General features: G+C 36.7%; 1 long non-coding RNA gene and 1 pseudogene across 2 annotated transcripts; one reads left to right on the top strand and one right to left on the bottom strand.

Annotated features, from left to right (window-relative positions):
- Positions 1-3197: 3197 nt before the first annotated feature.
- On the bottom strand, positions 3198-15303 carry LOC138891231 (uncharacterized). Of its 2 annotated transcripts, none has more exons than XR_011407591.1 (4): positions 15212-15303; positions 13704-13916; positions 9088-9318; positions 3198-3605 (listed from the first exon to the last, which is right to left on the bottom strand). It is a non-coding gene; the product is annotated as an uncharacterized lncRNA (long non-coding RNA). The 2 variants fall into 2 exon arrangements; XR_011407592.1 differs by having other exon boundaries at positions 9158-9318.
- Positions 5128-6898, top strand: LOC138891283 (cytidine deaminase 1-like; annotated as a pseudogene).
- Positions 15304-26499: the final 11196 nt, after the last annotated feature.

Below are 26499 nucleotides of genomic sequence, written 5' to 3'. Positions count from 1 at the left end.
TTAGAATGGCTTATATGTCATAACCAAAATGGATTGCGACGAGTAAACTCTAATGATGTAGTACATATCCAAGTCACACTCACATGATCCAATTCATTTCATTAATACTAATTTTGAGTAATCGAAGTGAAATAAGCATCAATAATTTTAAATGAACCACAATCGTGAATATCATTTGCAAATCAGTTCATGTACCTATAATCCAAAAAAATACAAGTCTATCCATGGGACCTCTATGACGGTATGAATGAATAATTAAGGTAAGAGGTAAGGCCAGCACTATAAAAAAAGAAATAAAATACAACAATATGGTTTCAACGATCTCAAAGTGAGATCACCAAACATGGGAAGGGTAAACACATGGTTTCAACGATCAAAGTGAGATCACCAAATGTGGGAATGGTGCATGAATCCTCCTTATCAAATGTCAAACCTAACATCATGACACGATGCCTAAGTATGTATAATGACACGACCAGTTATTTTGTGTATTTGAGCCCCATTTCCCTATTTGAAACTTCTCGTATGCTTCTTTTTTTTGTTTTTTTTTTTGACTTGGGTGATGGTTGATTTGATTTCGGAAAAGTTTTAGAGTGAATCGGAACACTTATGTCCAGGAATGAAAGTTTAAGTTATATGAGTTGACCAAGGTTCGATCTTTGTGTAAATAGCCTCGGAATGGTGATTTGATAGTTCCAATAGCTTTGTATGGTAATTTTGGACTTGGACATATGTTTGGGTTTGAATTTAGAGGTTCCTAGGTTGATTTGCTCTATTTGGCGAAAGTTGAAAATTTGAAGGTTTGGAAGGTTCATAGATTTGATCGGGAGTTGACTTTGAGGCTATCAGGGTTGGATTATTATTCCGAAAGTTGAAATAGGTTTTTTATATTATTTTGGACTTGTGTGTAAAATTTAGAGTTATTCCGAGTTTGTGAGACGTGGTTCGGCATAAGTTTTGAAAGTTGAAAGTTCGATTAGTTCATTAAGCTTGAAAGAAGGTGTGATTTATGGTTTTGATGTTATTTTGTGTGATTTGAGACCTCAAGTAGGTCTGTGTTATATTTTGGAACTGGTTTGTGAAATTGGACAGGGCCCCGAGGGGCTCGGGTGAGTTTCGGATGGAATCCTAATCATTTTAGAGTTAGTTGGCAGTTCACGTCTAGTGTTGTTGCACCTACAAAGTTTTGATCCGTAGGTGCGAGTCTGCAAAAGCGAATATGAGGACGCAGAAGCGGGATCTTGTATACAGGTGAGACCGAGCCCGTTGGACACCTCGGTACTCGATGGAGTAAACAGAGCAGAGACGTGACCGCAAGGAACCAGAATCAGAGCAAGGAGTCGCTCGGGTCGGGGTCCGGCCTGAAACACCTACCCTCGGACGAATCAGGACCATGTCCCCCCGGTCCGATTCGAATCCCAAAATTTTAGAGAGCATTACCAGATAATCGAGCATGACTAACAAAGGGTTGTGATATCCGTGCCCAGCCGGATGTCACGACGTGAATCACAGCTCGTATCGGCAAAAAATCAATGATAAGAAAAATGGAAGACTTTTACCTTTTATGGAATTGTACTTAGGGTAAAACTCATCTACTATATAAAGGGGAGTCTGACTATTCGTTAAAAATATTATAATACGCACATCAAGGCAAAATACTCTTATTTTCTTGGTTATTCAAAGTTCTTACTTTTGTTCATCAGTTTCTCGTTATTGCGAGCCCGATCGAAGGCATGCATTACATTATAAAGCTGTTATTGAGTCCGGGTTCACTCCCCTAATTGGTTTGACGATTCATTATGTTTTTTATCTATTTAATCTAATGCAATTTATCATTTGTATTGAATTAATTCACAAGGACTTTGAAGTAGAGTCGGGTGCCACTGGTTCAGCAAGGACTTTGAAGTCTCTTTGTTCCTACCGAACCCGAGGTCGAATCTCTATGGACGCATTAACTTGCTGCTAATGCATGCTTTTCATTTTCCTTGTTTCTATTCTTTTTTATTCTTTGTTTTCTCTGTTGATCTCTAAGCCTCGCCTCTTTTTTTCTTCCTTTTATTCGCTATATCTCCCTCTAGGGATGTTCAAACCGAACCAGAAAACCGCACCAAACCGAAAAACCAAATCAAACCGATTAAAAAAATCGACTATGTTTGGTTTGACTTGGTTTGGTATTGAGTAAAAAAACTCGAACCAAACCGTCATATAAATATATAAATTTTATTTATATTTTTAAGACTTTATAGTGAATTTTCTTTAGAAAATGTAGAAATATTTGGGATCCTCTCATGTATTAACCTTGAAAGTGTAAATTAACGAAAACTTATTGTTAGACGACTAAGAAAATAACTATCATGTGTTACTAAAAAAATTCTTCCATTAGCATATTTTAATAGATCATATGTTTGTCAATTTTTTCCATATTTACTAAACATATATTCACTTATCAAAGCCTTATCTATAATTTTAACAAAGTAAGATTGAAATAATATTCATGTAATAACGAAAACGCGAAAAACCCGATAAAATCGAACCAATCCAAACCGATATAGTTGGTTTGGTTCGATTTTAATAAAAACCGAACCAACCCGGTCCATGTACACCCCTATCTCCCTCTCTATTGTTCTTCTTTTTATCTTTTGCTGCTTCTTCCTTTCTTTTAAAAAAGAATCTTTGCATTAACCTTCCTTTTCTTTTCTACCAATATGCATACTTTAGACAATTTCTTTCCATAAGTCATTTGAAATAGTTAATTGATAGTATCTCCTTTTTTGATGACGCGACATTATTATATATATTGGAGTATAATTGAGCAATATCACTCTCTTCTATTGACTTTTTAAAAAATTAAATGGCTTGAGTAGTAGACATTTTTGAGTTAATTCTCATATGTTGAAAATTTGAAGGTTTTGCTTTGCAAAGAATTGTTATACAAACTTGGGAATTAAGATTAAAAAATAAACTCGAGAATATGGAATGTAAATTGATCTAGTTAAACAAACAATTTGTAGTAGTTAATCTATTTTTAAGCAAATTTTATAATTGGAGGTGCTCTTTCAGTAAAAAAAATCTGTGCAATTTTCTTTCATAATATAATTTAAATTTAAGCTTGAAAATAAAGTAACTAGACAAAATCGAACTTATTTGTTTATGCGTGTGAATAAAAGACGTAAAACCTAATCGGAGTAACAAAAACCTTATCGAATCGACTAGCTCTTTCTATTTAGTCTTTGTGGCTAGATGTAAATATACGGTTTACAGAAAAAGTTGCACCCACAACCTCTAAATTCTGGATCTGCCTCTGGACATAGCACCGGTGGTGGGAGCCGGCCAGGTAGTTAGGCAATGCAGTTGCGTCACACCCACGCAATAGCACTAAACAATATGGTCACCCCTTTCCTTCAATGTAATCACACAAGGCATGGCATGATCACAAAGCTTTGACAATGCCTTTTCACCGTGATCGCGCCAGGAAGCCGCGATCGGACAGGTGTCTGCACTAGCTCCAAAAATCTGCAACTGAAAATTCCAAAATATGCCGAAACAACCTCGAGCCCCTTGGGTCCAAACTCAAACCATACCAATAGGTCTCAAATATTATATACCTACAGAAAGTCTCGAAAAAATAAGAGAGAACATTAAAACTCAAAACGAGGCAGGAGCGGATCTACATGCTGATTTTGGGTGCTCAAGCACCCGTTATCTTTGACAAGATTTAATAAATTTATATAGGTAATTATAAAAATATTTAGATAAATATTGATTGAGCACCCATAACTAAACTCTTTTTTCCTCTTCTATCAAAATTTTTATCAGTGAGCACCCACGACTTTAAAATTCTAGATCCGCCACTGAAACGAGGGGTTGAGTTATTACATATATAAAGTCCGATCTCCCTCAACTTTGGATACCAAGTAGTCCATGTTCATGTTTTAATTAGATAAACTCATTTCCCATTTAGACTCATCTCCTAAATGAGTAACCTTAAAACTTTCCTAGATATTACCAATAAATTTCCGTACTCTTTTCATTCAGCTTACAACACAAAATTTTGGAAGGACTTTAAGCAGTTAAAGAAACAAAACCCAAATTTCCTGAAGACAATATAATACTAGACCTAGTAGGTGTGCAAGCAATTTTCAATGGGCAACTTGGTTGTTAATGTGAAGAGACATAAAAAGAACTCCAAATCCTAATAAAAGGGCAAGTCTATTTCCAGTCAATGCACTCCGCAGCAGCCGTGAAGTTCACAACATAGTTTCTGACAACCAATACCTTGACAGTCATCAATTAAAATTCGAGGAATACTGCATGAACCTACTACTAATTTGATGATTCAAATTCCAAGAAGAAGCAACACATTTGTTTCTCTTACTACAAGAATTACAGGTGAATTAGCACCTAAGTTACGCGATAACTACTTTCGTTATACGGAAAACATTGATTTGATTGTACTAATGCTATTCTTTATTTAAAAGATATTAGTACGTCCTTTCGTGTAGGAAGTTGCCTTTACTTTGTTTAACTTTTGATTCAAGTTTCAATTAATGTTGTAGTTTATTGATAATTAGTTATTTTATTCGTATAAATATTTGTATCGAGCTTGCAATGATATGTATCTGATCAGCTGTTGTCGTTTCCCTCTTTACTGACGTGACTAATAATAGTTGAATAACTTCTTGATCATTATATCCAACTCTAAGAAAGACCTAAAACCTCCATCAGTTTTGCTGTCCGCCAAATCCCAATGACCACTAACATTATATCTTTTAATGAAGTATATATAAAACCATAAACAATTACACATGATTATAAATATATTCCCTCCATTCTATTTTATATGACACTAGTTTTTTTTATTAGTGCATTTCGAAAAAACATCATCTTTTTATATGTAAAAACAATTTAACTTTGAACTTTCTATTTTACCCGTAAAAATACACGTAAAATAATATCATGGCACAATTAAGACAAAAAGTTCTGAATGTCCTCTTTCTTTCTTAAAGAGTGTATAATTAAACTACGCCACACAAATTGAAAGGGGAGTAGTATATATATATATATATATATATATATATATATATATATATATATATATATATATATATATATATATAACAACAACAACAACAACAACAACAACAACCCAGTAAAATCCCACTAGTGGGGTCTGGGGAGGTTAGTGTGTACGCAGACCTTACCCCTACCCCGAAGGAGTAGAGGCTGTTTCCGAAAGACCCTCGGCTCAAGAAGACAAAAGGACAAAAGAAGATAATATTGGTAACACCACAGAAATAATATGAAAGAAATATATATAAACATGAAATCAAGAGGAATGATACAAAGCAAAAGCAAAATAGTATCCCTACCAAACTAGTCTCCCAAAGTTATGGCACAAGGCAAGACTCAACTACCTCCTGGCCTCCAACCCTAATACTCGACCTCCACATGTTCCTATCAAGTGCCATGTCCTCGGAAATCTGAAGCATCGCCATATCCTGCCTAATCAACCCCCAATATATATATACATATATATATATATATATATATATATATATATATATATATATATATACACACACACACCCCACCTAAATATCAACCCCCAAAATCTCATGTATAAATAGCCTGTGATCCCTCCTCTTTCCCTCCCCTTCTCCTTCCACATTTCTACGAAATCCTTTCCTACCGTTAAGGGGCAATCTTTCCAAAGCACAAAAAAGGAAGAAGACACGAATATAAGTTCCGGCAAAATTCCTCAAAAACCTTATTTTCTACCTCCAAGAAAAGCATTACACAAAACGTTAATATGGATTATCCTAAATTTGTGTTGGAAGCCTCAGAGGCTGAGCTCATGGCTCAATCCTTTGGCCTCCCCTCCACCCTTCAACTTTTGCCAACGTTGATTGAACCAGCCAAGAACCATGCCTGCCCTCCCATCTCAAATTTCCATGTTAGCGCCGTTGGCCTTGGCTCCGATGGTCGCGTCTTTCTAGGCGTTAACCTTGAGTTCCCTGACCTTCCCCTTCACCATACTGTCCATGCCAAGCAGTTTTTACTCCTCAACCTCACTGTCCATAACTGCTCTCGCCTCGTAGCTTTTGCGGTCTCTGCTGCACCTTGCGGCCACTGTAGACAGTTTCTTCAAGAACTACGCAACTCTTCCACTCTCCAAATCCACATCACGTCTCTGCAGAACAATAATCCTGATATTACATTCAAGCCTTTTGCTGAATTATTTCCCTACCCGTTTGGTCCACTTGATCTTTTGGACGAGGAAACTCCTTTGCTGCTCGAGCACCATCATAATAGTTTATTTCTGTCTATAGTAAGAAAATTGACCTTAGATCTAACTCAACCCCAAAAACTGGTTAATGGGGTGAGGATTGTTTAGGATCAAATAAGCGAGACCATTTCCAAGAAGGGCAATTATCATGGACATGCATATAATGGGTCATCAAGTCATGAATCAGAAAGCGAATCTACAACAGTTAATGGTATTATGAACTCTGGAATATTAAGCAATGGGTTTTGGGTAAAAAATGAAATAGAGAGTACTACCCTTTTGAAACTTGTAGCTCTGGAAGCTGCTAATGATTCACATGCACCATATCGCGGGTGCCCATCTGGGGTGGCACTCATGGATTGAGATGGTAAGTTTTATAAAGGTTCTTATGTGGAATCTACTGCTTATAATCCAAGTTTAGGGCAAGTGCAGGCAGCACTTGTGGGTTTTGTGGCTAAGGGAGGAGGTGAATATGAAAGGATTGTGGCGGCAGCTTTGGTTGAGAAGGAGAGAGCAAAGGTGAGACAGGAAGAAACTGCCAGGCTGCTTTTGAATATGATTTCTCCTAAATGCGATATCAAGGTGTTCCATTGCCATGTTGCAGAAAAATGATGCCAAAAGGCTTCAACTTCATGATAATTACTTAAACTTCTTTGCATGACTATAATCTGCAATCATAGATTGGCATTGATGTCATCAGTCAAGCCTAATGGTGAATAAATGAATGAATGAATGAAGAAACAAAACTGGATCCACCTCTACATCATTTTCCTGCCTCGATCAACAGTGCTTAACATTTCAATATAAACTTGCAAAAATATCTTACTGGTTCTTTGCTTTTAAAAGAAAGCACTTTTTTGTAATTATAGTTATTTGATTTACGTTTCTTTATTTATCTTCCTGATTAAGCAAATTTTATATAGGGTGTACAATATTTAAGAGTAATGTCTTGTACACTTTACAAAAGTGTCTGTTGAATATGCAGTTACTTTGAGTAGATTGCATGTCAAAGGGTACTTTTCTCTGTTTTCTTCTGCTCTCTTTTTAAGCTAATCAAAAAGAGGAAAAAGCTTCTTTGAGTAGATTGGATGTCAAAAGTGTCTGTTGAATATGCAGTTACTTTTCAGGATCACACTCATTGGTAGGGGTGTACATAGGTCGGGTTGCTTCGGATTTTTCAATTACCAAACCAAACCAATGGTATCGGGTTTTTAAATCTATAAACCAAACCAACAAAGTCGGGTTTTTCAATCTCGGTTTTTCACGGATTTTTCAGTTTTTTTTTGGGTTTTCGGGATTTTTTTCGGTAAAGTTTTTATAGCACAAAATATGTAACTTGTGCTCTAAATATTTCTTTAGTCCTATTAAGATACAACTATATATTGTATTTTTCAAGAAAATAACACAATAATATGAGATAAGTCATAACATTATACTAAAATATTCATTATAAAGATAATAAAATTGCATAAAGCAAATATTGTTAATTACTAAGCCATAATAAAAATGAACATAATCTAAATATACTATATATGTCATGCTAAAATAAGTATAGCTAATATGTACTTTTAATCACATAAATAAGCAGTAAAGAAAAAATAAATTAAGTTATGCACTTTCATCATAAACCAGTGTAAACTAAAAAATAGATATCCAACACTATCATCATATTCCTAGTGTTGAATTGAGTTTCTTTTGTTAGCATTAGTATTGATTTGAACTTTGTTTGAGTTACTACATTTATGGGCTATAAAATTTATTTATCATTCAAGAATGTTAAGTCCAAACTTGAAAGAATACGTTAAAAGATGAAATTGTGAAAAAGTTTAAGAAATATTTATAAATTACATTACAATAAATATTTATATGTATAAAATATTTTTAAAAATTATATAAATGTACTATCGGGTTGGTTTAGTTTCTGTTTGACTTTTTTTAGTTAAAACCAAACCAAACCAATTATGGTTGGGTTTTCTTTTCTAATACCAAACCAAGTCAAAACAAACCACAATCGGGTTTTTTTTTATTTGACACGGATTATCGGTTTAGTGCGATTTATCAGTTTTCTTTGTACACCCCTACTCATTGGCAAGGAAAAATATGCCTTAGAGCTTTGATGTGACATTGAAGCGCCCGCAAAGCGAGGCAAGGTTTGTTGAATTCATTCGGAAAACCTATTGAATTGACGCTGAGAATCGGGAATAGTTGCTGCTTCGAGGAGCTCGTACTGGGCATTGTTGAATCCTCTACTGCTGGGTTCTTTGCTGAGATCAATTGTGTTAATCTGCTTGACTAAAGTTGATTCGAGCTTAAAGCATTGCTTCAGTACCTTGCTGTGAGGATTGAATTTTAAGCTTAAAGCATTGCTTCAGCATCTATTAATCCAAGTGTAGTGGTAAAATTGCTGAACTTGAATTGTTTCTAGCTCGGTGAAATCGACTCCACCATTGATGCTGAACTCAACTGGCTTTTAGTTGTTTTGGGTTAACCCGGATAGGTCAGTTATTTATGGGTCTAACGCCACATGAATCAATACATCAGTGACACCTATTTAATTAAAGGACCCACATTTGCCATCTTATAGTTCTGATAGAAAGAGGGGCATTTTTAACCAAAAGATTAAAGTAAAGGTCAATTTTGGCCCAATAGGTAGGAGGAGACAAATTTAAACCATTTCCAATACGTTAGGGGCATTTTCGACACTTTTTCTGTAAAATATAAGTTGTGTCACTAAATTGGATGACAAGGTAAGAACCAGAAACTCATACTGCCAAATGAAATGAGAAGAAGCATATTATTACCAGGCCGTCCAGCCACCAAATTGGTCAAAGTGAACTGCAAAACCAACATGCCAAACAAGTATTCACTCACAGATATTCGCGAGAATCACAGCCATTTGAAGGAGCTGAAGCTCAGGCATTGAACTTTCCGGTTGGAGGAACATCCCCTTTCATTACTCTCCAAGGGCCACCTTAAAACATTGGTTTCATTAGAGGCACTGCTTCCCCAGGATGTTCTTCCCAGTATTTCTCCTGTCAGAATGAAGAGAAAGCTTCTATATTAAGACAAGATTTTAGAAAAAAAAAAACAGACATCACTGAAAAGTAAATCTTTTGATCCTCCATGCATAACCCCAAGCCTCTTATGTTGATCAGAAGAATTTACATCTCTCATAATAGTCTTCACAAGTGGAAATGGGTCATGATCTTGAGCAATGAAAATTCATTCCATGTAGCAGATAAATACCAAAAAAAGAAAAAAAAACGATTAATCTAGTCTTACAAGAAAGGATCAGCAAAAAGAAAGAGAACCAACTTGAATAGCAGAGACATGAAAAAGCGAATAATCCTCCTACTTTGACTGCATTGAGGTTCTAACATAGGAAGACAGACATTCACTCCTTGACTTGTACATTATAATCATAGTGGTAAGAAGAGATAGTATGTTCGCAGTCAAAGTTTGCGTACAGAATAGACAATAACACTGACGAACTTCCTTATATCTTTGACTGCATTGAGGTTCTAACATAGGAAGACAGACATTCACTCCTTGACTTGTACATTATAATCATAGTGGTAAGAAGAGATAGTATGTTCGCAGTCAAAGTTTGCGTACAGAATAGACAATAACACTGACGAACTTCCTTATATGGAGTTAGTAGGATACAGATTCTATTATCTTTTTTTTTTTCTGATCTTAGCTAAAAAAATCCAAATTTTCAGTTGATCTCAGAGTCAAATTTGATCCTGAATTGTGCTGTAGTTTCACTTTTAACGGCAAATTTGAAGCAACACAAATCGATACAGCATGTTAACACCCCCCCCCCCCCACAAGAAAAAAAAAGAAACAAATGAAAGCACCACTCTCTTCCTATAAATTTCTCTGTACTTTAAATATCCTGACTCTTCTTTTTGTTCCTTGAGAAAGCACATTTTTGACTCATGCTTATGCTACACAATTTACATATTCTTTTTGTTAACTAATGTAGATTATTAGATTTACCATCTTGTTAACTTTCCTAGATTAGAACTAAAACACATATCTTTTTTGATAACCGAGAAGTCCCTGAGGTTCAGCTCGCACAAAGTTCGAAACTCGGCGGACGATGGCCCCGTCCCTCTACCCTTCTCCGCTTAAATATCAAGCTTTTGTTTGCGGCACGTTCGAAATCCCCAGAAGGAACAAATGTTAGAGTTCCCAGACGGTGCTTGAAACTATTTAACACTAGATCAAGTTCTTGAGATTGTCAATGGTGATGGATCCATTACTTGTAGCAGTGAGGTAAACAATGCGTGACACACAACAAGGAAATCACCTCCAAGGGAGCAAAAGTTAACTTCTTGCACTCATCACTAAGTGCCTGTCCTCTGTAAAACAAGGGATTGATGGATGACTGCTTGCCGACCCAACCACCTCCTTCTCAACCAAAGAAGCAAGGTTCCGGGAAGTAAATAAGGGAAGTCTAATATAGCGATCCCTGTACCTATAGTGTAGTTCCCAAACCCATCTTTCAGCAAGCCACTACTTTCAACTTCTGAAGCTACTATTACCCAAATGTGTCGATGTAACGACCCGACCGGTCGTTTTGAGCATTTGTATTTCGCTCGGTTGTTTGAGAGCATGAGTAACTCCGTATGATGTATTATGACTTATGTGAATCGTCGGTTTTGGTTTTCAAGTCATTCGGAATTGATTCAGAAGAATGATTCTCAGCTAGAAGCTTCAAACTAGAAAGGTTTGACCAAGTTTGACTTTTTAGTAATTGACCTCGGATTGGATTTCTGATGGTTCCGTTAGCTCTATTGGGTGATTTTGGACTTAGGAGCGCGTCCGGATCGTGATTTGGAGGTCCGTGGTAGAATTTGGCTTGAAATGGCGAAAGTTGAAATTTTGGAAAGTTTGACCGAGAGTGGACTTTTTGATATCGGGGTCGGATTCCAATTCCGGAAGTTGGAGCAGGTCCGTAATGTCAAATGTGACTTGTGTGCAAAATTTGAGGTCAATCGGACGTGATTTGATAGGTTTCGACATCGGTTGTGGAAGTTGAAATTTCAAAGTTCAATGATTTCGGATTGAAGTGTGATTCGTCGTTTCGATGTTGTTATGTGTGTTTTGAGACCTCGAGTAGGTCCGTGTTATGTTATGGGACTTGTTGGTATGTTGAGACGAGGTCCCAAAGGGCTCGGGCATGTTTCGGATTGATTTCGGATCATTTTCTTCAATGTTGCTATTGCTGGTTCTGGTGTAACCGCACCTGCGATTGGTATGCGCAGATGCGGTGGTCGCAGGAGCGAAAATAGTGTTGGGTGAGGAAGACCGCAGAAGCAGAGATTTGGGCGCATATGCAGATTCGTAGGTACGAAGTGATGGAGCGCAGGAGCGAGGTTTTTCGCAGGTGCGAATGGTGGCTCGCACCTGCGATGTCGCAGAAGCGGGTATGTTGTCCGCAGGTGCGAGGGTCGAGTCCTCAATTGATTCCGCAGAAGCGGAGGTTATGTCGCAGAAGCGGCTAATGTGTCTGCAAATGCGGAATTGCTTGGCAGAATGTTAAATACAAGGGTTCACGATTTTGGCTTCATTTTTACATTTTCAAATGCGGTTTGGGGCGATTTTGGAGCAATTTTCATCACAAGGATTGGGTTTTGAGCCGTTCGGAGGTCACAAGGCGCGTGATGGCATTCTTGGAGCATCGCTTGGCTTGCTCGGTGTCGGAATTGACTTGTAACTCTTCTAAACTTAGTGTTGAGGGTATAAAACCCCAAATTACGTGCTAGTGATTGATGTTGAGGTGACCCACATGCTAGGTGACGGGCGTGTGGGCGTGCACCCTGTGAATTGTGACTTCGTTGTCTTTAGGGCACTGTATAGTGGCCCTACTTTGTTGATATCTGTGTTTTTCACCATGTGATAAAGTAATTGAGTTGTGCATCATGCTAGATATCCTGTTTAGGCTATATGCTGATATTGCTGGGGCCATAGTGGTCGTTTTTTTGCTGTCATCTTACCGATTTCATTGGTATTTCGTACTCAGTCATATTCATGCATTCATATCATATCTCAGTCTCAGTTGTTATTTATTGATACATCATATCATTGTTGACGGGCTGGTTTCATGACATTGAGAGCCTGAGAGACTGGAGAGTGTGATGACTGAGTGAGGTCGAGGGCCTGATGGTGAGGATGTTTATGGGATCGGGCTACACGCAGCAACATGTTTTATTGATTTATGCTTGAGTGAGGTCGAGGGCCTGATTGATTTATGCCATGATTGGCTTGTTATAGCGCTTGGGCTGAAGGAGCTCTTCCGGAGTCTGCACACCCCCAGTGAGCACAGGTATCTACTGAGTGCGAGTGCCGAGTGCCAAGTGCCGAGTGATTGGGAGGATTGAGTGATTGTGAGGACTGAGTGGCTGTGAGTACTGAGTGACTAGGAGGACTGAGTGAATTGATACTCTGCGAGGATGCATACGGTTTTATTGCTGAGTCGCATCGCATTTGACATGCACATGACATACAGGCATAGAGATACATTTTCCTCATGTTGTATGGTATCACGTCATTCATGACTTTTTACATACATTGATATGTGGTTATAGAGATGTATTTCACACTTGTTATTTAGAAAGGAAATGAAACATTTTCATTTATTGTGGAAAAGATTTTTCAGGAAAATTACAATTTTCAAAATATCTCATAATTTTTAGATGATTTCGATAAGGGATTTGGGTTTTCATTGATATTCTTGAAAAGCGGAACTATTTTCGAAAAACTGTGAAAAGGCTGAGCACTTTATCTCTGAGCTATTTCTTTATTTATTTGTTTTACACTATTATGAACTGCTATTGGTTATTGGTGTTGGACCCGACCTATGTTCCAGCTCGTCAATGCTTTCAACCTGAGGTTAGGTTTGTTACTTTTTGAGTAGATGGGGACGGTTGTACTCATACTGCACATTGCGTGCAGATCCCGGATGCCGATGTTGCTGCATTCGATGGATGCTGGATTTGAAGGCGTACCTACGTTCCTGCTGTAGCTGCCTCTTGTTCACGGTAGCCTTAGATTATAAAATTCTGTTTATGTACTTTTCAAACAGAAGATGTATTTTCTTCGTATCAACTTTGTAAACTTTATTCTTAGAAGCACATGATTTGTACTACCAGTCCTTAGGAAATGTAATAGATCCAGATAATTTATTTTGTTTAATTGACTTATTAGCATTATTGAAATTTGATAGTTACTAGTTGGCTTACCTAGCGGGTTGGGTTAGGTGCCATCACGACTAGTGGATTTTGGGTCGTGACAGTCAAAAAGAAAGGGCAAGTGTTTAACAGATCATTATAACAGATACGAGTAAAACATCTAAGCATCAGTAATGAAATCGATACAGTATTAACCCAATGACCTGATGCCACCATACCTTATAGAGTTGCTCAGTGACGACTGCCCCGATAACTCCAGTATAAAATGCACAGACGTAGATTGTGACCAGAGGAGTAAATGATCTTCGTCTCCTGTATGGTTCAACCATGTCCCAAAGAATTGTCTTTTCCCATTTTGAGTATACAGAATCTGCATATTTCCTCCCCAAATACGTTACCATGTTCACAAGATTTTTACTTTACCAGCTCAACTGCACTAATGGAATAAGAGGTTAACTTGTATACAGATATGACTGTTGTCATGCATAAAACAGTAAGATAGTTCACAAATCACAAGGTATACTTTCTTTTTAAAGAATTCCAGAGTTTGACAACCATAATAACTGGTTACTATGAAAAGATGTATTGACAAGGGTTAGTAAAAGTAATATAAGGAACCTATACTACTGGAGGAACATTTGCAAGAGAAAAGAAGGAGAGTAGCATTTTAGCAACATAGGGAGATCTGTCAAGGAGGACAAATGCTAACAATACAAGACCTTTTCTGCTGCTGTTGCCTATCTCCACATTATCACCAGCCACTCAAGAGGTAAACATATTTTCCTTAATTGTAGTCAATCAGTTTACGTTAAATCCAAGCGATATCCATCTTTTATGCTATGTTAATATCTCCACTAAACTTATTGAATATGATTGCTGCTCAATAACAGTGAGACCAACTTTTGGTCATAGGAAACGTTTTTATCATTAGCTAATAAACATTCATTTGTTTGTCTCTGTATTTGAACTAAATAGATTTTGTCTTACTACCAGCAGAACAATAGACACATAAGAATATTAAAAATGGAGATCAATTCAATCAGCACACTAAGCTCCAGTAACAGTGAAAGAACCAACCAACACGAAAACTAAAATCTGCAAAAGAAAACTTGGAAGACATTCTAATCATACAAAATTATTATTATACACTAAGTAATAATTATTCAACATATCAAAACCCCAAGGGCGGAGGGATTTATACGGATTTTAGGGATACTCCAATATTAACTAGTTTCAAACGCTGAGATCAAAGAGGGTTAGAAATTGAAAACGGTTGTTTCAACATTAAGAAGGAATTGACAAATGACCGTATTCTCTGACTATTTTCTCTATATAAGAGAAGTGTTCAGATAATTGATTATTAGTACGTAATAACAAAAGGCTGATTTGTAATACTCATTATTTCAGAGCGAATGCCAGCGGAAGCAAATAAGAACGAGTTTCAACTTCTAAACTCAAATTATTCTCTTTTTTCCCCTTTTCTAAAGGAAAAATTTTCAGATAACTGATGACTAACACCAAATGAAGATAAATAATAACCCATAATTTCAGAGCCAATATCGCATTTGAAGCAAATAAGAAAGCATATCAACCTGTAAATGTGACTAACAACTGTTATAACTAAAATCTTTTATGAACCTAATTCGCAATCATGTTATCTAACTATAGAATCATTTGAAGAAGGAGGTAGGGTTTCTGACAGAGAGTAGAGAATGGAGGAACTTACAAGCTCGATTTTGTTAGACAGAGATATCTCGAGGGGTTCACAGCAGTCAGCAGCACCATAGTGTTTAACCCAAAATTGATTTTAAAAATAGCCATTAGCAATTAGAATTATCCAAAGTTTGCGTAATAAAATTGTTTATGTTATAAAACAATAAAGAAGAATATATTGCAAAGAAAGAGTGAGAATTGTTATTGATTTGGGATCAATTAAAATACAATAGAATTCCTCTAGGGAAAAAGTGACTTAGAGCCCGTTTGGCTTAGCTGATTTAGAGTAGGTGATAAGCATTACATGTTGAAAAGCACTTTTAAGTGCTGAAACTCATTTAAAAAATAAACAGTTACGTGTTTGAGTGCTGAAATTAATAATAAGCAGCTGAAGAACTGGGTATACGAAGAGCTTTGTTTTAAAAAGAAGTATTGTAGGGATAAAATAGTAAATATTTTGGTCAAACCTAAAGTGCTTATAAGCTGAAATTTGATAAGTTGGGGAGACCAACTTATGACTTTTGGCTTATTTTTGACTTATAAGCACTTTTAATTTACCAAACGCGTAGATAAGTCAAAAAGTGCTTATAAGCCAGTTTGATCAGCTTATAAGCTTAGCCAAACACCCTCTTAGTCACCAAGTAACAAACCCTAGAATCTCTCTAGAATATAGACATTCACTTTAAATACAATTCTATTTATAACACTCCCCCTTGAATGTCTACAGATATTGTGTCTCGTTAAACCTTAACTAAATAAAACCCAGTGGGAAAAAAATTCTAGAGAAGGAAAAAGAGTACACATATCTAACAATACGCCTTTTGGTTGCCTCGTTAAAAACCTTGCAAGGAAAACCAGTGGGACAAAACCTTGTAAGGAAAAAAGAGTACAACGCATATTAACTCCCCCTGATAAGAGCATCAATTCACATTCTTGAGCCTTCACATTCTAATCATGTGCATCATCTTTAAAAGATCGTTGGTAGAGATTTGATAAACAAATCAGCCATATTAACTTGAATGAATATATTTCACCTTGAAATCATCATTCTTGATAGATATATAATGTCTTCATATAATGTTGTTGAATGGCTGTTCAATATCTCCATAAAGGTATTCTCGCTATCACATTATCATGCTTATAGTTATAGCAAGATACATATGTGCACAAATTGCACTGAAGATGTGGTACTTCAAGATCAAGAATTGTATATGCTTCAAGCTATTTAAATCTTTCAGGGATTATCATATATGTATAGTCAAATAAGCCATACAAATAGCCTTTAGATTTGCATCAAGTTTTCATGTCATGCCAGACATATAAGATACGTGAAAGTGATTGCACACACCATTGACTTTATACTTTCGAGTATTGAACTACATGTCCAAAACTACATTTTTTTCATATGAAACCAAACTCTACTTGAATTGTTTCTCCAGACTTAAGATCCTCATATATATTTAGCGCTATTATAGATGTCGTCGACAAACACTTTATATCGGTTTCAACCTCCTTATTTTTTATAAAGACATAACATAGAGATCTCTTCATTCAAATATTCAGGTACCTGAATCTCTCATGACATTTTATGAAGTGTTATATCATGTGATCTTCTAGATCACTTGCCTCCTTTATTATGATCATTTTGATCATTTGCTCATCTTCTATATCAAAAAGTTTATTTGAAACCGATTTGTCTATATGCTTTAAGCGTACCATAGACTTAGTCCTTCTAGGACTTAACAAGAGCATTTGCAATGAGAATATAGTTACTTTTTTGGGGCCAGCAAATGCGTCTGGCCTGCTTTGCAATATATTGCAAATGAATTATCCTTTTATGAACTCAAGTTCATGTTATTTTATTCGAGGATCTAGATGTAGACATATTAATTCATTCCACGTAACTCTTTGTCAACTGTTTATCATGTCTCCCCCTCATGTTAGAAAAACTAACTTGTTTCCTCAACTTTGAGAACTCATCTTTGTGCGTTATGGTATTAATAAAAATATACACCGCACATCAATAATAATAAGATGAAATTATTAGGTTCCTGGCCCTGAACCACTTATGAGGGGAGAAAATAATATACTTTCATATATAATGTATATCAAATTGATATATATAACTTTGTTCTCATAAGAAATAGTTTAGCAATTAAGTGGAGGCACTCAATAAATCATTTTGCTAAATCAACTGTGATGTAAACCAACTTATCAAGATGAATTGTCTTGAATAGAAAATCTAAAAATTATGCTCTAAATTTAATTATTGAGCAAGTTACCTCGCAAACATCACGTAACTATCTCATAGATGCATCTTATATGGTATACATGGAAGATGAATGAGCCTATATTCACCTTTGATAGTTCCAGCATTCACGGGATTCAATCCCAATTTTAGTTGGTCTATTAATTAATGAGAACAACATAAGTGAATTCATACAGAATTTTCTAGTTCTTTAATATTTACCCATATGAATTCTCTTTTATTTTTGCACATCATACTTAAATCAAGATTGCTCAATAGGCCATGCTTGATAAAATTGTCTGTATTAGTAAACTTCAGGTTTACATTACGATATGCGCAATTATCAATAAACTCCAAGTTTATTATGATATGGGCTTTTATATCAATAAATTTTTACTTTATTGTGGCATTCTTTTATTTATGTAGTACAAATTGGAGAATAAAGCGGGTAGCTTTTCACATACATATTGTCCCGCTACAGGTTGTAGTAATAGAAGATATTAAATCTTTTCTTTATTTATAGTCTCAATATAACCAACCGCTTTCGTGAATACTTTAGAAACTAAATAAGTTTCTTTGAGACTTACTACAACATAATGCCTTATTTGCAATCAATTTTGTCCCTCCAAAAATAGTAATAATTGGCTCTTTTAGAGCTTTCAATTAATTTTGTACTACCACATATTCATCAACATCCATATGGTGAATATTTCTTTTAAAGAAAAAATTATACCATTATGGTTATAGTCAAAATTATATGCAAGATCTGTTTTTTGCATTACCGTTGTCTTTTAATAATCACATCGCCAAAAATATTTTGCGTATAATAGGTATGTGACCAATGACCATTTATGCCATAATAATGACATTATTTTTTTATTTCTCCTCAAACCTCATTCTAGAGGTGAATGTGGTATATTCACTACCACTAGCACGTTCATATTCCTCCAAGAATGAATATGTATTCATAAATCACATGTTGTCATATTCACATCATGAATGAACCATAATCATTTATATATGCTTTACAAAATTTCATGTCAAATAGATGACAAATATTAATTTCACAAAGTAGGAGATTATTTTGAGAATCCTTATTGTTCTCAGTACCACAATGATGACGATTATAATTTCGTCTATTACCACGTCCACATCCATTGATACCTTCACGGTAATAATTTTGTCTTCTTTCAGACTTATCACATATTGCTATCACATTCTCTTAAAGGAATGAGAATGAAGCTCAATGGGACGGGTTTTCACTTCTTGTGCTCATGATCATATATGACTTTGATCATGGCAAGACATAGAAATTTTACCACTTCGAGTGGTTATAATTTCTTACTGTTGGCCCAAGTAAATGTGAAGTTTTGAAGACTGACAAAAGAACTCAGACATGGACCAGATCCATCTTGTGAAGCACAGTCATGATCAACCCAAACATGTGAGATGCACATGAAGGAGATAAATCTAACTTATCAGAAGTAATATCTCTTAATCTGATCGAAACGGTTGCATATTGGATAAGGAGATAAAGACTCCTTACACAAAGAGAACATAGTTTAGGAAGAGGATAGGGTTAGAGTATGAGATCAACTAGAACTCTTCTACCATAGAAGAGTAGCATTTGTATCCCAGTCAATCTCTAATTAGTAACCCCTTAAATATCAGTGTTGTTTTCTTTTACAGGCAATGCACATAAGCAGTTAAACGTGAATTGAGAGCAAAATAGCAAGGCAATTTTGCAAGCAATTTATGTGTGATTCAAGCGTACAATCCTGAAGTTACTTGAACCAGATAGAAGAACCAGTTCCAAGTGTCTATCTTTTATTCTAGTTCAATTGTAGTAGGTGATTTTACATTGTACCTTTCAGCTTTTATAGAAGCAATTGTATTAGGTACTTAGAGTTTTCAAGTTAGAGTTAACTTGAAGTTGTCGCAACAGTTGAGGTTGTGTGCCACAACAGGATTAGAGTTAATCCTAGGTTTACAAAAGAGTTTTTGTAAATGTAGTTTTTGGCTTAGTGATTTTAGTGGAGAGTTTGGGAAAATCCTACTGGAAAGTAGGTCATGGTTTTTTCACCTTTTGAGCTAGGTGTTTTCCATGTAAAATACTTGTGTTCTTTATTTTCTGTACTTATCATTCCGCAACAATAGTAGTTGGAACACATAGAAGAACCAGGTCCTTCTATAATTAAGTTAAGCAAAATTTGGGTACCGCACAAATCACCCACTCCCCCCTCTTGTGTGGCATTGAAGTCTAAAACATCAATTGGTATCAGATCGGGTTATCCTTGAAGAGGCTAACACCTTAGGAACAGATCAAGAGGAGTGCACCACCTGGAAACTAGGAAGGGCAATTCATTGCTAGGCCTCTACTCTTTAATGGCCAGTACTATTCCTGGTGGAAGAACAGGATGAGGGACCACATCATAGGAGAAGACTATGAACTCTGGGATATAGTTACTGATGGTCCCCTGACTACTACAAAGAAGAATGCTGAAGGAGTGGACGTGTCAAAGACAAGAGCTGACTGTACTGCTAAAGATTTGAATAAATGGGAAAAGAATACCAAGGCCAAAAAATGGCTTATGTGTGGATTAGGTCCAGACGAGTACAACAGGATTCAAAGTTGTACCATTGCTAAGGAGATATGGGACAACCTACAAGTGGCCCATGAAGGAACTCCTCAAGTAAAAAGATCAAGAGGAACACTGCTATATTCTCAATATGAGAATTTCACCATGAAGGAAGGAGAAACCATCCAAGAGATGTACATAAGGTTCACAACACTAACAAATCAACTTAAGTCTCTTGGAAGAATTATCCTTGAAGAAGACAAGGTTGAGAAAATCTTGACAAGGGCCCCGCCAGTAACTTGGGAAAGCAAAATCACGGCTATTCAGGAATCAAAGAATATTGCTACCCTCAAGTTAGATGAACTGATTGGGAATCTCACTGCATATGAACTGAGAAGGCAAACCATGAAGATGGATGCTCCCAAGAAGGAAAGAAGCCTGACTCTCAGAATTGCTGAAGGTGCAGACTTGGAGGATGATGAAATGGCTATGATCACAAAGGATTTCAAGAAGCACCTAATGAGGGGAAAGAGTTCTTCAAGAGGTGTAACCTTCAACAAACCAAGGGCTCCTGAAAAACAAACCAATGAGGGCTACTACAAATGTGGTAAGACTGACCACATGATCAAAAATTGTCCCCAGTGGTAAATTGAATGGAAGAAGGAAATGGCTGAATGAAGAAACAAGAAAAAGGAATAGATTCAACCTAAAAGGAACAAAGGATCAACAAAGGCTATGGTTGCTGCTTGGGGAAAAACCTCAGATGAGGATTCATAAGATGAAGCTGCAGATGAACAAGCACTTATGGCAATTGGAGAATCAGACGATGAACAAGAGGTAAGTGTTATTCATCTCAAATACAAGATTAAATTTTTGTTTAAAGAAAGGCTATTTGAATTATTGCTAGACTTCATTGATGAGTCTGAGGTCATAAACAATGAGAAGGAACAACTGTCTAAGGAATGTGTGATCCTAAAAGCCAAGTGCAAAAATCTGGAATTTAGGGCTAGTGAAAGTGATAGTAAAAATGTTGAGTTGAAGAACCAGGTTCTTGAACTTGACACCAGTGTCTTAGAACTTAGGTCTAAAAATTTAAAACTAAAATTAGGAACAGATAAGAAGAAAACTGATCACACACATCTCACCTTAGAAGAAAATCTAGGAAAGATGAAAGGATGAGTTGTACAAGAAAGATGAGCAGATAAGAGTCCTAAAAGAAGATCTGGGTAAGGTGAAGCATGAACTAGATAGAACTTGCAAATGGAATAAGTCATCTGATGCACTATCCTGGCTATAAGAGCACCACAACAGTAATAAGAGAGGACTTGACTATGGGACCCCAGCACCTAAGTGGGATCCCAAAAGCAAGTACATCACACTTCCTGAAAATAAAATCTGCACACACTATGGCAAGACTGGCCATTATAAAAGTGAATGTAATGCAAAAGAAAAGTTCAGTCAAAAGAACAAAACCTTTGTTCAAGAGAAAAATAGGCTGCTTGGATGGGCCAAAAGGAATTTAAGTCACCCCTTTGCCTATAGAAGGGACCCAAACTAGTTTGGGTTCCTAAGACTAACCCCTGATTTTGTTTTGCAGGTCCAAGTGAAGGGAAGTAGCCGAATATAGTACATGGATAGTTGCTGCTCAAAGCATGTGACTGGAAGCAAGAACTAGTTCCTTTCACTTGAGGATCTAAAATGAGGTAATGTCTCCTTTGAAAATGGGAAGAAATGTGAGATCATTGAGTTTGGAAAGGTAGGTAAGACAGACTCACATTCCATTGAGAATGTCTACTTGATAGATGGCTTGAAAAATAACCTAATCAGTATATCACAACTGTGTGACAGAGGTAACCTGGTAGCGTTCACCTCTACCAAATGTTTTGTGATTAATCTTACCACTGACAAGATTGTTTTGCAGGGAAAAAAAGTTAACAATATTTACATTGAAGATTTTTCCACTCTTTCAGAAAATGAACTCATTTGCTTGAGTGTGTTGGACAATGATCCCCTCCTGTGGCACAAAAGACTTGGTCATGCAAGTTTGAATCAACTCAACAAATTAGTCTCCAATGACCTGGTGATAGGGTTACCTAACATCAAGTTCAAGGAAGACAAAGTTTATGAGGCCTGTGCAAGGGGGGAAGCAGGTAAGATCATCTTTTAAAAGTAAGAAAATGGTAAGCATAACCAGGACGATGGAACTGGTTCATATGGATCTCTGTGGTCCAATGAGAACATTGAGAAGAGGTGGTAAGAGTTGATGATTATTCTAGGTTTACCTGGGTACTGTTTTAAACTTCTAAGGATGAAGCATTTGACATGTTTACTGCCTTTGTTAGAAAAACTCAGAAACAACTAGGTAATCAACTTGCATCAGTTAGGTCTGATCATGGAACTGAATTTGAAAATGCTAAGTTTGCCGAATTTTGTGATGAGCATGGTATAGATCATAATTTCTCTGCCCCTAGGACTCCTCAACAAAATGGAGTGGTTGAAAGAAAGAATAGGACTCTTGAAGATATGGCTAGGACTATGCTTTCTTTTTGGTAAACTGCCCCATAGCTTCTGGGCAGAGGTTGTAAATACTGCATGTTACATCATTAATAGATGCATGACTAGACCTCTTGTAGAGAAGACTCCCTATGAATTACTTAAAGGGAGAAAACCAAATATATGTGAGGCTCCGTGAAAAAATCTCCACCCTAAACCCAAAAGCTCATGGTGGCAATTAGGATCATGTGTTAGAGATGCGTAGAAATAATGTTTTCCAGAAAATGCAATTCTGCGATCGAGAATGCGGTCACATATCAGGTATGCGAACCGCATAATCGCCACAAAGTGAGTTAGTGTGTTGGTCAAATTTGAGGTTAAATATATGGTCCATTATGTGATCGCATAACCGATATGCGGACCACATAGTTGTCGCATAATTTCCTTGGGATTTTGTACGGAGCAGTTCTGCGGTGCATTATGCGACCGCAGAATGGGTATGCGGACCGCATTTCTGCCGCATACCCAGACAGAATGTTCATATGTTGGGAGCACTTTTGCGGTCCATTATGCGGGCTGCATTTCCACATTTGCGATCGAAGACCTAACTCGAGGCTCCAATTTTCTAAATTTTAAACCCGACTCCTTATAGATATATTCGGTGTTATAACTCATTTTGAACATATTTCCTGATGCTTTTAGAGAGAGAGAGAGGGTCTTAGAAAGGGAAGTACTTCCCATCAAATTACTCCATGAAACCTTGCCAAATCTTTGAAGATAATCAAGTGAGGGCAAGTAATTCATGGGTATAAGAATGAATTTCTTGCATGCATATCACACCATAGAATATTGGGAAAGAAAGGAATTGGGGTATAAAATGATAAAAATTTCTCTCAAAAGGGCCTAAGACCACAATGCAACTTTAGTGTTTGATAGTATGCTCAAAACAAGCTAGAATCTCAATCTCGTCTCTAATTCTCGGTTTAATTTGTAATTCTTACACAATAGATCGAAGTGCTAAAAGTTCCGGAATTTTGTAAGGAATAAGGAAAGATTTATTGACGTATGTATGGCTAAAACCCCGTCTTTTAGAAATTGAGCTTCATCGTTAGTTGTGTGAGTACGGTAAGATTAAATTGAATTGTTATATTGATTGCTATTTTACTTGACTTGGTGATACAACCTTATATGCGTGGAAACTGTGTCTCAAATTGATCAACGTGTTATTCTTGATAATTTGAAAAGGTGCAAGGACTATGAATCATGTATCGAAATGCTTAGACCTTAGATTGAAATTGAAGTGCGTTGTTGTGCCATTTACATGAAGTTTCATCTACGCCTACAACCTTATTTTCTCTTGTGTGCCATACTCTCTTGAATTACAAACCTAATGTTGAAAATGGGATCAATGTGAAACGTGAATTGTGGAATGTGAAAATTGTGGCCCCAAGTGCCGGTAAACTAATACATGTGTAACCAAAGATTGGAGTGAGATGAATAATGGAAAATGGTAACGCCTCGGTAAGGCGGCCTAGCCGATCGGGCCGTGATCAGACGCCATGACATATACACATGGCGGTTATGCATTGATGATTGAAATTGGAAAGTGTGAATAGAATATTGGTAACGTCTCCGGGAGACGGCCTAGCCGATCGGGTCGAGATCGAACTCCGGTCAAGATAGCGGTGGTAATGTGAATGATGTGGAACAATATGAAATGCCCAACTAAAGGCTATGGAAACATGATGTGAAGGTTGTGTAATTCTTTCTTGTTGATAATGTTGTGATCGTTTAAAGCTTTGGAGTGATACCTGTGATTTCCTTATTTGTGTATGAAAGTTCTTTCTAATTTGATGGTGTTTAGTTATACATACTAGTGCTATTCGATGGCACTAACATCCCTTTTGCCGGTGACGCTACGTCTTTAAATAGATGTAGGTGTTTTTATAGCAAGCAGTGTTAGTCACAGCTAGTGCCGCATCATCCTTTCAGCTGACTTGGTAAGCCTCACTTTGTTTCGGGGTCCTGTTTCATCTATTCATCATGTACTTTGTATTTGAGGTATAGCCTGAGCCTTGTTACCAGCATTTCCATATTACATTACTCTTCAGTTGTGTTTAGAGACTCCGTAGACAGGTTGTGGGTAGTGTCGGGTATTGGAATTAAAGTAGAAATGTTGATGTTTGGCAAAGATTTATAAAACTTGTAATATTTCGATAATTATGATGTAAGCTGTTAATGGAAATGAAATGGAAGTTGTTAATGAAATACTTACTAAATATGATTAGTGGAGTCCATCTCCTATTTAATCATGAATTAGTTTGGGTAGAATGAACCCTAACAGGCTTGCTCAGTCGGGCTTACTCGGTTGAGCGCCGGTCGCGCTCCTCGAATTTTGGGGCGTGACAATATATCCCATCTTAGGGAATTTGGATGCAAGTGCTTTGTGCACAACAATGGAAAGGAATCCTTAGGTAAGTTTGATCCCAAAAGTGTTGATGGAGTATTCCTGGGATATTCTTCACATAGCAAAGCTTATAAAGTGTACAACAAAAGAACTTTGTGTGTAGAAGAAAGTGTACATGTAGTTTTTGATGAAACTAACATTCTTTCTGAGAGATAGGAACATGAAGATAAAGCTATTGGGCTGGTAAAAGAATTGAGTGAAGTCACAGATCAAGCTGAAGATGTACCAAAAGAAGGAACAGGTGATGGAACAGGTGATGAAACATGTTCTTCCATCTAGGGCAACCTGACAGGGGGAACTGAACAAAGAAGAACTAAAACCAATCCCCTAATGGAACCTGTCCATGAGCATGTTCCTCAGTAACAAAACATGGGAGAAACATCAAACAGAAACCAGTTGGTTGTGAAACCTTACAAGTATCAAAGTTCTCATCCCATTGAGAACATAATTACTGATCCAACATCTGGAGTTAAAACTAGATCACAATTAAAGAATTTGTGTGCTTTTGATGCTTTCTTATCTCTTATTGAACCTAAAAATGTTGTTGAGGCTTTGCATGATGCAGATTGGGTAAATGCAATGCAAGATGAACTCAATTAGTTTGAGAGAAGTCAAGTTTGGCATCTAGTTCTAAGACCCAAGGACAAATAAGTAATTGGCACTAAATGGGTCTTCAGAAACAAGCTTGATGAAGATGGAACAGTTACAAGGAACAAGGCAAGACTGGTGGTCCAAGGTTATAGCCAAGAGGAGGGCATAGATTATGATGAGACCTTTGCTCCAGTTGCAAGACTGGAGGTAATAAGATTCCTCATAGCCTTTGCATCACACATGGAATTCACTCTTCATCAGATGGATGTCAAAAGTGCCTTCCTGAATGGCGACCTAAAAAAAGAAGTGTTTGTCAAACAACCTCCAGGTTTGAGAGCAAGGAGTGTCCGGAACATGTGTACAAATTAGACAAGGCTCTCTATGGACTCAAGCAGGATCCTAGAGCATGGTATGAATGACTGTCCAAATTCCTATTTGAACATGGCTACAAGAGAGGTAAAATTGACAGTACTCTATTCCTGGGGGAAAATGGTAAGGATCTTCTTGTAGTACAAATATATGTTGATGGCATAATTTTTGGGGCAACCACTGACAACCTGAGTAAGGATTTTGCCAAATTAATGGGGAGTGATTTTGAAATAAGTATGATGGGTAAGCTTAACTTTTTCTTAGGCTTGCAGATTGTCACGACCCCAAATACCAATCGTGATGGCGCCTATCACATTACTAGGCAAGCCGACCCAAACACTTAATCAAAACCTCTTTTCCTTTCAATAAGCCATTTTCTAACACATGTTTAAATACCAAATTTCCATAATAAGTGTTTAAAAACAACAAAATATAAGCAGAAGTCAAATAAACATGAAACTAAACAGCCCCAAATATCTGGTGTCACAAGTCTAGAGCCTCTACTACATAATTGACTGTCTGATACAACATAAATCTAGAAAATGCGGAAAAAC

The sequence above is a fragment of the Nicotiana sylvestris genome, chromosome 5, assembly GCF_000393655.2.
Source record: "Nicotiana sylvestris chromosome 5, ASM39365v2, whole genome shotgun sequence".
Lineage (NCBI taxonomy): Eukaryota > Viridiplantae > Streptophyta > Magnoliopsida > Solanales > Solanaceae > Nicotiana > Nicotiana sylvestris.
This window is presented reverse-complemented; position numbering and strand designations above follow the sequence as displayed.